General features: G+C 44.1%; 1 non-coding gene across 1 annotated transcript; it reads left to right on the plus strand.

Annotated features, from left to right (window-relative positions):
- The first annotated feature begins 593 nt into the window (after positions 1–593).
- Positions 594–675, plus strand: trnar-acg. The gene has a single exon. It is a non-coding gene; the product is annotated as a tRNA-Arg (tRNA).
- Positions 676–10,965: the final 10,290 nt, after the last annotated feature.

Here is a 10,965-nt window from a genome sequence, read left to right on the forward strand (position 1 = left end):
CGCCTTAAAATCCCTAAATGACTAAATCTCTGTCTATCTCAGCCTTGAATACACCCAGCCTTATCAGAACTCTGTTGGAAGAATTCCACAGATTTGTTACCCTCTGAATGGGAGAACATCCCCCTCATCTCTGTATGAAATGCGCCTTCCCCTGAGATTACGCACCCGGGTGTAAATCAGAGCACAGCAAACCCCCAAAGTTAGTTATGAACTCACTGGCACATCCAGCGCCAATTGTGAGTATCTGAAACAATTTCGTTTTTGACCTGTGGTTAAACAAACTGCCCTGATTTGCACATTAGATTGGCCAATGAAGAATCTGCTTCAAAAGTACTCCATTGGTTAAAGGCGCTTTCAAAATACAAATACATCTTTCTTTCTCAATCCATTGATCCATTAATCTCTTTGCTCATAGAAATGGATTCTTCCCATTCACTCTATTTCTCGATAATGTAGTTCAATTCAATCTCCGTTCTGATCAAATACAGGATGACAAGAAATATAAGGGTTGTGGCAAGGAGAAGACAAGCCGAATGCTCCTCTTTCCTTTTGAAACCATTCCATGAGAAATGTTAAAACGTAGCGCATTTACTGTAGTCGTGGCCGATTGGTTAAGGTGATGGATTACGAATTCATTGGGGTTTCCCCGCGCAAGTTCGAATCCTGCCGACTACGTCTCGTAAACACGTATGCTTCTTTTTTTTCTCAAATAACCTTCTAATCAATGAGTTTTCGCTCAAACTCGAGAAAGTCCGTCTCACCACCCCACCGGAGAGTCTGGTCATTTATTGACATTCAGGAAACACGAGTTCTGAACAAGAAACTTACCATACTCAAAACTTTAGCTCTGTTTCTCTTTCCATGAAACGTGTTGAGTTTCTGCAGTATTCTCTGTGTTTAATCTGCATAAATGGTTTTGCATTAAACATCTTGAATTGCAGTCCTCTGGTAACTGACACTGGTCAGTGGCCACAGTTTCTTCCGACCATCACCCCGCCTATTCCCGCCACTCCCTCCCCCACTGCTGTGAACAGACCCAGGAAATCTCTGGTTAAACTTTTTTGCTCCAAAGAGAACATTTCCGATCTCGGGAATCACTCCACTAAACGAGATTTCCTCATCCCTGGACATGTTGCAAGGCGGAGGATTGTGAAGAGATTTTGGGAAAATATTGACAGTTGGAAGTGGGGGGTGGGGCGATGTTAAGGAAGCAAAACAGAAAACCCAGTCTCCAACTTTTTGAATCCTTAGAAACTCTTGGAAACCGGAATCACAGGACAATGAAGAGTGAATTTTCCGACTGAGCAAAAACAGCGAAGACACCTGCCCCTTCTTTTAAAGGCTGGGACATTGACTCTGATGTTCTCGGGACATGAACTGACTTGTGACATTGAAAGGATTCTCGTTCCTGCACATCAGGAATTCAAATCTCATTTCGGCTCGGGACAATGAAACAAACAAAAACTGCTGTAGAAACTCAACAGGTTTGGCAGTACCTGTGGGATAAAACAGAGTTCTGAAACGTTGACACTGATTCTCTGCCAGATCTGCTGAGCTTTTCCTGAAATTTATGTTTTTGTTTTTAAATGAATGTTTATCCCATCTGTTGGGATGAAACAGCCGGATCTACCATGTACTGAATTTAATCCTTTAGAAATCTGAGAAGTGATTGGATTCAAACAAACCGAGTCACGATTCACTCTTCCTCAGCTCCACACACAGAGAGAGAGAGAGACCTGGAAAGCAGAGCCACTACTGCGACGTGTGTAGTCGTGGCCGAGTGGTTAAGGCGATGAACTACAAATCAATTGGCGTATCCCTGCGCTGTTTGAATACTGCCGACTACGGTTGAGAACTGCAAGGGATTTGCTCTTTATATTCTTGTTTGCGAAAGGCATTACAGGAGAGGTGGCCGACGAATATTTCACCCAAATCGGTGAAGAGGGACATATGCCAATCACTGCCTGTTAGAAAGCAAGAAGCATAAAATCTCACCCGATTTAAGGTACTGCAGTGATTGGGTCGGTGAGTATTCGAAATAGAAAGTTGCACGTGAGCAGCCTGTGAGACGATTTCAGCTCACTGTCCATTTTATATCCCAGCTCACGGAAACAGTTCTCATTGTCCGGAGAAGTTGCTTGTGTTCCACCAAAAGCTGCCTTTTATCGCAGAAGCTTGTGCCTGGGGACGGAGAGCGGACGTGAAGGACATAGACCAGGTATAATCCTGAGGTCTCTGTCACTCTCGGGGATGTGCCCCTGTGTCTCCCTCTGTGGGTGAAAATGTGGATGAGTTTCTCAAGGAGGTATTAACACCGTTTACCATCTCAAACTTCGGCCCCATTTGTTGTGTTATTTGACATCACAGGGATAAATACATTGACATTTGCCTTCGTAAAGTCAAAGCACACAAGGCTATGGGCCAAATGCTGGAAACTGGGACGACAATGGATTGAGGTTTGATGAGCTGCACTGAAACGATGGGCCAAATGGTCTTCTTCCACGCTGTAAAAACTCAAGAGACGGGGAAACCGATCTGCAGCGAATATGCTCAGAAATGAAAACGCAAAAGCAGTGTCATTAAGAAAAGACAGGAGCCAATCTGCTGTATATCTTGGTGGTTTCGTGGTTAGGATTTAACGCTTTCACCGCCGCTGCCCGGGTTTAATTCCCAGTCAGAGAATAGAAGTTCTGTTGTGTTAATGTATCGTGATGACAGCACTTCTGACTGATCAGGAGCTAGCAGCTGATCTGATTTGTCCCAAACGTTGTACAGGTTAACATAAAACAAAGATCTGAGGCAATCTGACACAAAACAGAATTTGGTAATGAAACTTAGCAGGCCCAGCAGCATCTGTAGAGAGAAACAGAGCTGATGTTTCAGATCCACTGACCCTTCATCCCTACTAGGTTAATTATGCATTTCTATATTATAAGGTCGGGAGAAATTATTCGCTTTACCTGTCGAATCAACGTATTTATCAAAATCGCTCTCTCATTGGCTTACTCACGCCAACTTTACAACTTTAAAAGGACTTCATCAGCTGTAATGCTGCTTCCGTTGCCATGAGGTGCTGAAAAGCTCTGCTTAAATGGTTGCCTTTTTCTTTTCTTTCCTGTCAGTTAGCAGCCATGTCGAATGGAGAATTGTCCTTTCAGTGTCTACCACAACATGTGTCTCTATTTGTCTCTGTTTGACTCTGCGTATCCAGCTAACCCCCTTCCACATTCTCCGACACTCCATTGTCCACATCCCCCATTTCCCATTTCTGCTGTTTGAAAAGTCTGAAATTCGGAAACACTTTGAGAGTGGAGTGTCTAGTACTGGGCTCACATTCCTTGGATAATGTGTCTGTCTGCTATGACTGAGGGAAGGAGTCATTTCTGGTCTCAAAAGATTGTGAATCTTCAGAATTCAAAATAGAATTCCTAATCCACCAGAAAAACAATGCCACCACAATTATAATATTAGAGCGATGTCTTTACTGTTGGTGTAAAAATGAATGAGGGTGATCGTTTCAAACATCAGACATGGGAAATGGGGGATGTGGACAATGGAGTGTCGGAGAACGTGAAAGGGGGTGAGGTGGATACACAGAGTCAAAGAGAGACAAATAGAGACACATATTGTGGTAGGCACTGAAAGGACCAATTGTCCATTCGAAATGGCTGCTAACTGACAGAAAGGAAAAGAAAAATGTCTATGCCATTACCACAACATTCCCCGGTAAGGCTACAGTTTATCCAGCCTCACCTCGTTATTCCGACCAAACTGTGAATGAAGGGATGAGAATACAAGAAAAGGAGAAGCAGAAGTGCTTCTGGAACAGCAGAAAGGAACTTCATGGTGAATCGAGCAGAAAAAAGAGGAGACACTGAAGCAGCCTCCTGACGACAAATGTATTTTCTTTGCCAGTAAAACTCACGGCTTCACAAATCAGGGACCTTGAAGTGAAGCAGTGACGGTGATTATCTTTGTTGGTTGTTCACACTGTGAATATTACCGTTCTTGTTCATGTCCGTACTAGCACCCGAACTCTACTGCATATAAGCATCACACATAAAACGGTGATAAGTTCTGAAAACTGAAAGGCCTCCAGCTGCGCAATGAGGCTGACTCCCTGCATTAGGAGCTTTTGCAGAGCCTAATGTTAACAGTTTCTGTTTTGCAATTGGTCAGTGCATTCGGATATTGAAAGAAAGACTGGTGTTTTGAGACTACCCAGGAATGCCTCTTGTGTTTTCCTACTCATCGACGTTTCCGGTGACACAGAAGATTGTCAATCGGGATTGTCCCTTCAGGAGATAGCTTCGAAACTTTGTCAGCTCCACAGTTATTCAGTCAGACCCCGGACATACAGGTTTCAATACAGTTATTCTCAACATGTACCTTCATTTAATTCATAGAAATGTATGAAGAGATTGGAATCAAATAAACCTATGAATGATTTTCACTTCCCCTGCTCCACACGGAGTGAGACAGGGACAAGCAGTAGGATTTGACCCCGCACTCTTCAATCCTCCGCTGCCAGCAGAAAACGGCCACTGCAGATTCCAGTGAAAAGGAAGGACTGTAAGAAAAGGGGTAATTTGCCATGGGTGTCTAAAGAAATAAGGGAGGCTATCAAATTGAAAGAGAAGGCACACAAAGTGGCCAAATACAGCATGAAACTAGAAGATTGGGAAAACTTTAAAGGTCAACGGAAAGCCACAAAAAGAGCTATAAAGAAAAGTAAGATAGAACATGAGAAAAAACTAGCACAGAATATAAAGACAGATAGCAAAAGTTTCTATAAATATATAAGATGAAAAATAGTGGCTAAAGTAAACATTGGCCCTTTAGAGGATGAGAAGGGCAATTTAGTTATGGGATATGATGAAATGGCCGAGACATTGAACACGTAATTTGTATTGTTCTTCACAGTGGAGGACACTAATAACATGCCAGTAATTGACAAAGAGACGAAGGTAGGTGAGGACCTGGAAACAATCATTATTATGGAAGAGGTAGTGTTGGGCAAGCTAATGGAGCTAAAGATTGATAAGTCTCCTGGCCCTGATGGAATGCATCCCAGGGTACTAAAAGAGATGGCAGGAGAAATAACAGGTGCACTGGCAGTAATTTTCCAAAATTCGCTGGACTCTGGGGCAGTCCCAGCAGATTGGAAAACAGCAAATGTGACGCCACTGTTTAAAAAGGGAAGTAGACAAAAGATGGGGAATTATAGACTGGTTAGCTTGACCTCTGTAGTGGGGAAGATGCTTGAGTCTATTATCAAGGAAGAAATAGCAAGGCATCTTGATAGAAATTGTCCCGTTGGGCGACGCAGCATGAAGGGCAGGTCATGCTTGACAAATCTTTTGGAATTCTATGAAGACATTACGAGCAAGGTGGACAATGGGGACCCAGCGGATGTGGTGTACCGAGATTTCCAAAAGGCCTTCGACAAGGTGCCACACAAGAGGCTACTGCATAAGATAAGGAAGCATGGCGTTAAGGGTAAAGTATTAGCATGGATAGAGGATTGGTTGACTAACAGGAAGCAAAGAGTGGGGATAAATGAGTGCTATTCTAGCTGGCAGTCAGTGACTAGTGGTGTGCCTCAGGGATCGATGTTGGGACCGCAATTATTTACAATTTATATAGATGATTTGGAGTTGGGGACCACGTGTAGGGTGTCAAAGTTTGCAGATGACACTAAGATGAGTGGCAGAGCAAAGTGTGCAGAGGACTGTGAAATTTTGCAGAGGAACATAGATACATTGAGTGAGTGGACAAAGGTCTGGCAGATGGAATACAATGTAAATATATGTGAAGTCTTACATTTTGGTAGGAGTAATAGTAATAAGGATTATTACGTAAATGGTAAAAAGTTGCAGCATGCTGCTATGCAGAGGGATCTGGGTGTCCTTGTGCATGAATCACAGAAGGTAGGTCTGCAGGTACAACAAGTAATTAGGAAGGCAAATGGAATTTTGTCCTTCATTGCTATAGGGATTGAGCTTAAAAGCAGAGAGGTTATGTTGCAGTTGTACAAGGTGCTGGTGAGGCCACACCTGGAGTACTGTGTGCAGTTTTGGTCTCCTTACTTGAGAAAGGATGTACTGGCACTGGAGGGGATGCAAAGGAAGTTCACTAGGTCGATTCCGGAGTTGAGAGGGTTGGCTTATGAGGAGAGACTGAGTAGATTGGGATTATATTCATTGGAATTCAGAAGATTGAGGGGGGATCTTATAGAAACATATAAAATTATGAAGGGAATAGATAAGATAGAAGTAGAGAGGATGTTTCCACTGGCAGGTGAAGCTAGGACAAGAGGGCATAGCCTCAAGATTAGAGGGAGCAGATTTAGGACTGAATTGAGAAGGAACTTTTTCACCGAGAAGGTTGTTAATCAATGGAATTCCTTGCCCAGTGAAGTAGTTGACGCTACTTCAGTAAATGTTTTTAAAGATAAAGTAGATTTTTTTTGAACAATAAAGGAATTAAGGGATACGGTAAGAACGCGGGTAAGTGGATCTGAGTCCACGAAAAGATCACCCATGATCTTATTGAATGGCGGAGCAGGCTCAAAGGGCCGGACGGCCTACTCCTGCTCCTAGTTCTTATGTTCTTATGTTCAATCAGCCGCTTCGTGTCCATCCTTGGGAGGCACGATCCTCCAACCGGGGCCAAACATCTCAATGCACCGAGCACAGGCTCAGGAAAACACAGGGAGATTCCATTCCGCTCAGTAAACTTCAGAGCAACATTGACACAATCTCCAAATGAGTGGAACTTACTCTGAGCCTCACTTGGGAAACCTCATTTGATACAACGAGTGAAAACCTGTTCCTTCTGAACAGTTGGTCCCGTGTGGAAAAGGGCGAAAATCATTTTACATTTCACAACGGCTGCAGCAAATTCTCCTTGATCTTCGAATCTTTTTAACCGAACTGTGAAAATCCAGTCCCCAGATGCGAAACTGCAGAATTTGCTGATGTACCGAACAAACAAAGTGCTGAATGTATTGAGTGAGACTGGGCAGACAGACACGCATTTCACACAGTCCGTAACAGAAATAATTGGGTTTATTGAAGCAGATTCACCGTCTCTCAGACTGACTGACAGTCGCACGGGCAACTCAAGGTTGAGGTTGAATCAAGCCTCTCTGCTCCTATGATGCTGCTGGCCTCTCTGCTCCTATGATGCTTCTTGGCCTGCTGTGTTCATCCAGCCCTGCACCTTGTTGTCAAGGATGAGGGCACCGACATTAAAATATGAATTTTGAATGTTAAATCCCGGAGCAAGTGCTGAAAATGGATTATAATGGTCTGAAGGAGTAACAGCTGAAAAGTGGAAGATGTAACTGATGTTATTTGTGATTGAGAGGAATGAACTGGAAACTTGTGACTTTCCAGGTGGATCATCTTTGGCACATTGCAATTAGGTTGCAGGGGATTTGGCTCCGTGTGAAATGGGAAAATAAGTGGCATTTCATTGTGCCCAGCTCGCTCAGTTGATAGAGCATGAGACTCTTAATTTCAGGGTCATGGGCTTGAGCCCCACGCTGGGTGTCATTCCCTCTTGCAACTTTACTTTCTGAGGTGAAGCCGAGCTATTCAGTCTTCCAGCAGCTTTAGCTACGCCTAAAACATGGTTTCTCTTCTGCTGCTTTGATTAAGATACTGGTTTCCTGTTTTAGAGTGCAAATTGTTTCCACTTCACTGGAAGTCCCACAGATCAGTTTGTCGGTGCAGCCGCTTGTATAATAAATGACAAGACTTTTAAAGGGGCAAACCCAACTCCAATCCTGCACCAACAAGACTGTTCAGAGTCACAGAATGAGAATGGTCACTTCCTGGGCGGCTCCATGTCAAATGGAGCTGAACCAGAATTACCTAATTCTGAGGATACCATGGAAAACATCAATGAAGTCTCCCTGAACGTAACCCAATTCACAGGGAAAATTATCTTCTTTTGTGATCGTGTGGGTTTATCCAATAAAATCTTCATTCTCGGTAACAGAGGGGAAAAACTGAGAGTTTTCAGTGTGTGACAGAAGTGATATGGGTGAACCCGGAAATATGGTGCAGTGTTCTTTATCGAAGCACAATATACTTTCGCACAGGCACATTATATTTGTTGCTCAACCGAATCTCACAAGATGCGTTCGGCTTTGCATTGATATTGGCTTTGATAGCAGGCCATCGGCATCTGGCACAAAACTGATATTGTAGCCGGGCGTAGCTAAGCAGCAAAGAAAACAGACAAGATGAATGGGGTTCCTCACAAGAATTTTCCGGTGCCTTTGCATCAGTTGTGATTGGAAAATGTCATTCGTGAGCTGTAAATCTATGCTGTGGTGCCATAGTCGAGCGGTCTAAGCTGCTGCTTTCAAGTTTTATCCTCTGAGAAGGTGTGGGTTCAAATCCCACTATGGGCACCTGTTCGACCAAAGTTGCGTTGAACGTCTCTGTGTTTTGCCCAAAGTAATCTATGACGTGGGACAGCACAAAGCCTCCATCGGGTCAGAGTCCATGGTGCAGTCGTTATCACATGCAGAATGCTCCCAGCATGACAGTGGAAACAAGCAGGCTGCGCTGCTCCGCCATGTCCCAGGCAAGTTGCGTTGCTCACTGTATTCAATTCGCTGAAAATGAATGCAAATCATTATTTTGCTGCTGGTGTGAAACAAAACCCTGCATTGAGTCTACTTGCGGTTATTTGCCTTTTCTGGCGAAAAGGAGGGTATTGCGATGTGAAATTTCTCTCATTTCCTCATTTCTGTTCCGGAGAAGGGAGCTGATGAGCCACCTTCTTGATCCGCTGCAATCGTTGAGGTGCAGGCAGACCCGCATTGTTGATCAGAAGGGAAACCTCATCTAATCGATGTGATTGCTCGCGTTCACTTTTCGTGGGTCATTCTTACTCTTATTCTTTTTATTTCCTGACTTGAGCAGTTTCCGGTAAGTGGCGATGGATTAAACTTCCAGTGTATTTGAAGGAGCAGTTTGGAAGTGCCCCAGGGTATTGGGGTATTGGCATCTGGTGGGAAATTGATATTGTAGCTGGGTATAGCCGAGCAGCTAAGAAAATGGACGAGGAGGATAGGCTTCCTTGAAGCCCTTACCGGTGCCTTCGCTTTTGTTGTGTTCCGCAGCAACATCGCAAAAATCATTTTTGAGAGAATCGCTCGTATAACATGGTGTCCTGTGACCTCTGGTATGTGCTCTTGACCAGAAGTGGAAATCTTCGCCGGAATACTGACCGGCTAAGCAGAAAAACAGGGAAAGTGAAAGGAATTATGATAATGTTGCTGGTGCCTGGACTGCCTGTGGAACAATTTCGCAACGGGATCTGCCGTTCTCGGATTCTAAATCTGCTTACCATTCGAGACGAAGGGTTTTTTTTTTTTGGAGCCACTTATTTTGCATCACAGGCTTAATAACTGTAAGTATGTTGCACGGTATTATCTCGTGCGCGGCTCACTCGGCTTTGTGCATTTGCCCTGCAGTCCGGTGCTGATCATGTTACACTTACACCGGAAAGTTATTCCGGTTTGAACAAGGGACCAAATCATATTCCAACGTGAAAATGTAAATCCCAGAAATGTCGTAGAGCTCGTATTTTCTTTATCGGAATATACATTCTCACAGACACAAAGCATTTGTTGGTCACCGAGTCTAAAAGATACGTTCAGCTTGTCATTCATTTTTGTTTTGATTGAAGGGCTGCGGGTATTTGTTACAGCACATATCACACCCGTGAAAGTATAGGAGGAGTAGAATGGGGATCGGTATAAACCAGTGACTAATCTCCCCAGAGCCCGATGTACAATAGTGAACATTCGGCCCCAGTGCCTCATGTTAGACCGTGACCACTCTCCCCCACAGCCCGGTATAAACCAGTGAACTTTCTCCCACAGAGTCCGATATAAAACAGTGAACATTCTCTCGCAGAGCCCAACATAAAAGAGTGAACATTATACCCCAGAGCCCGATATGAAGCGGTGACCATTCTCGTCCAGAGCCAAGTATGAAATAGTGACACCCGCTAATCCTCATAAACCCGCATTTAGCATGGCTTACCAACCTGGCCTGCACATCCCCGCACACAACGGGGCAATTTCCCACAGCAATTATATGAATTATATAAAGCCAAAAACAGGAAAGGCTTGTTGGATTAGTGGTATGACCCTTGCATCGGGTACTATGCAGTGTTAACATGCGAGAGGTCCTGGGTACAACTCCTCAATGAGCCCAGGTATGTTATTTCACTTTTGGGGGAGGGGGGATTACAATGCTGTCAGGCAAGAACTTCGGAGAGAAATTTGGGAATAGATGTTCTCAGAGAAATGCACGACAGAAATGTGGAAGTTGTTCAGGCAGCACTTGCTACAGCTACTGGATAGGTTTGTCCCACTGAGGCAAGGAAATGATGCTGAGGTGAAGGAGCCTTTGATGACGAGATACGTGGAACATCTAGTCAAGAGGAAGAAGGAAGCTTACTTAAGGTTAAGGAAACAAAGATGGAACAGGGCTCTAGATGTCGACAAGGTAGCCAGGAAGGAACAGAAGAATGGACTTAGGAGAGCAAGATGGAGGGTATGGCAGGTAGGATTTAGGAAAATCTCAAGGCATTCTCTTCTTATGTGAGGAACAAGAGGATGGTCAGAGTAAAGGTAGTGCCTAACAGGGATAGTGGAGGGAACTTCTGCACAGAGCCGGATGAGTTAGGGGAGGTCCTTAATGAATACTTTGCTTCAGTATTCACCAGTGAGAGGGACCTTAACATTTGTGAGGATAGCATGAAAAAGGCAGATACGCTCGAACAGGTTGATGTTAGGAAGGAGGATGTGCTACAAATTTTGAAAAACATGAGGATAGATAAGTCCCCTGGGCCAGACGGATTATGCCCAAGGTTGCTACAGGAAGCGAGGGAAGAGAATGCTTCGCCTTTGGTGATGATTTTTGCGTCCTCACT

The sequence above is a fragment of the Rhincodon typus genome, unplaced genomic scaffold (assembly GCF_021869965.1).
Source record: "Rhincodon typus isolate 14 unplaced genomic scaffold, sRhiTyp1.1 hic_rhity00003157, whole genome shotgun sequence".
NCBI lineage: Eukaryota > Metazoa > Chordata > Chondrichthyes > Orectolobiformes > Rhincodontidae > Rhincodon > Rhincodon typus.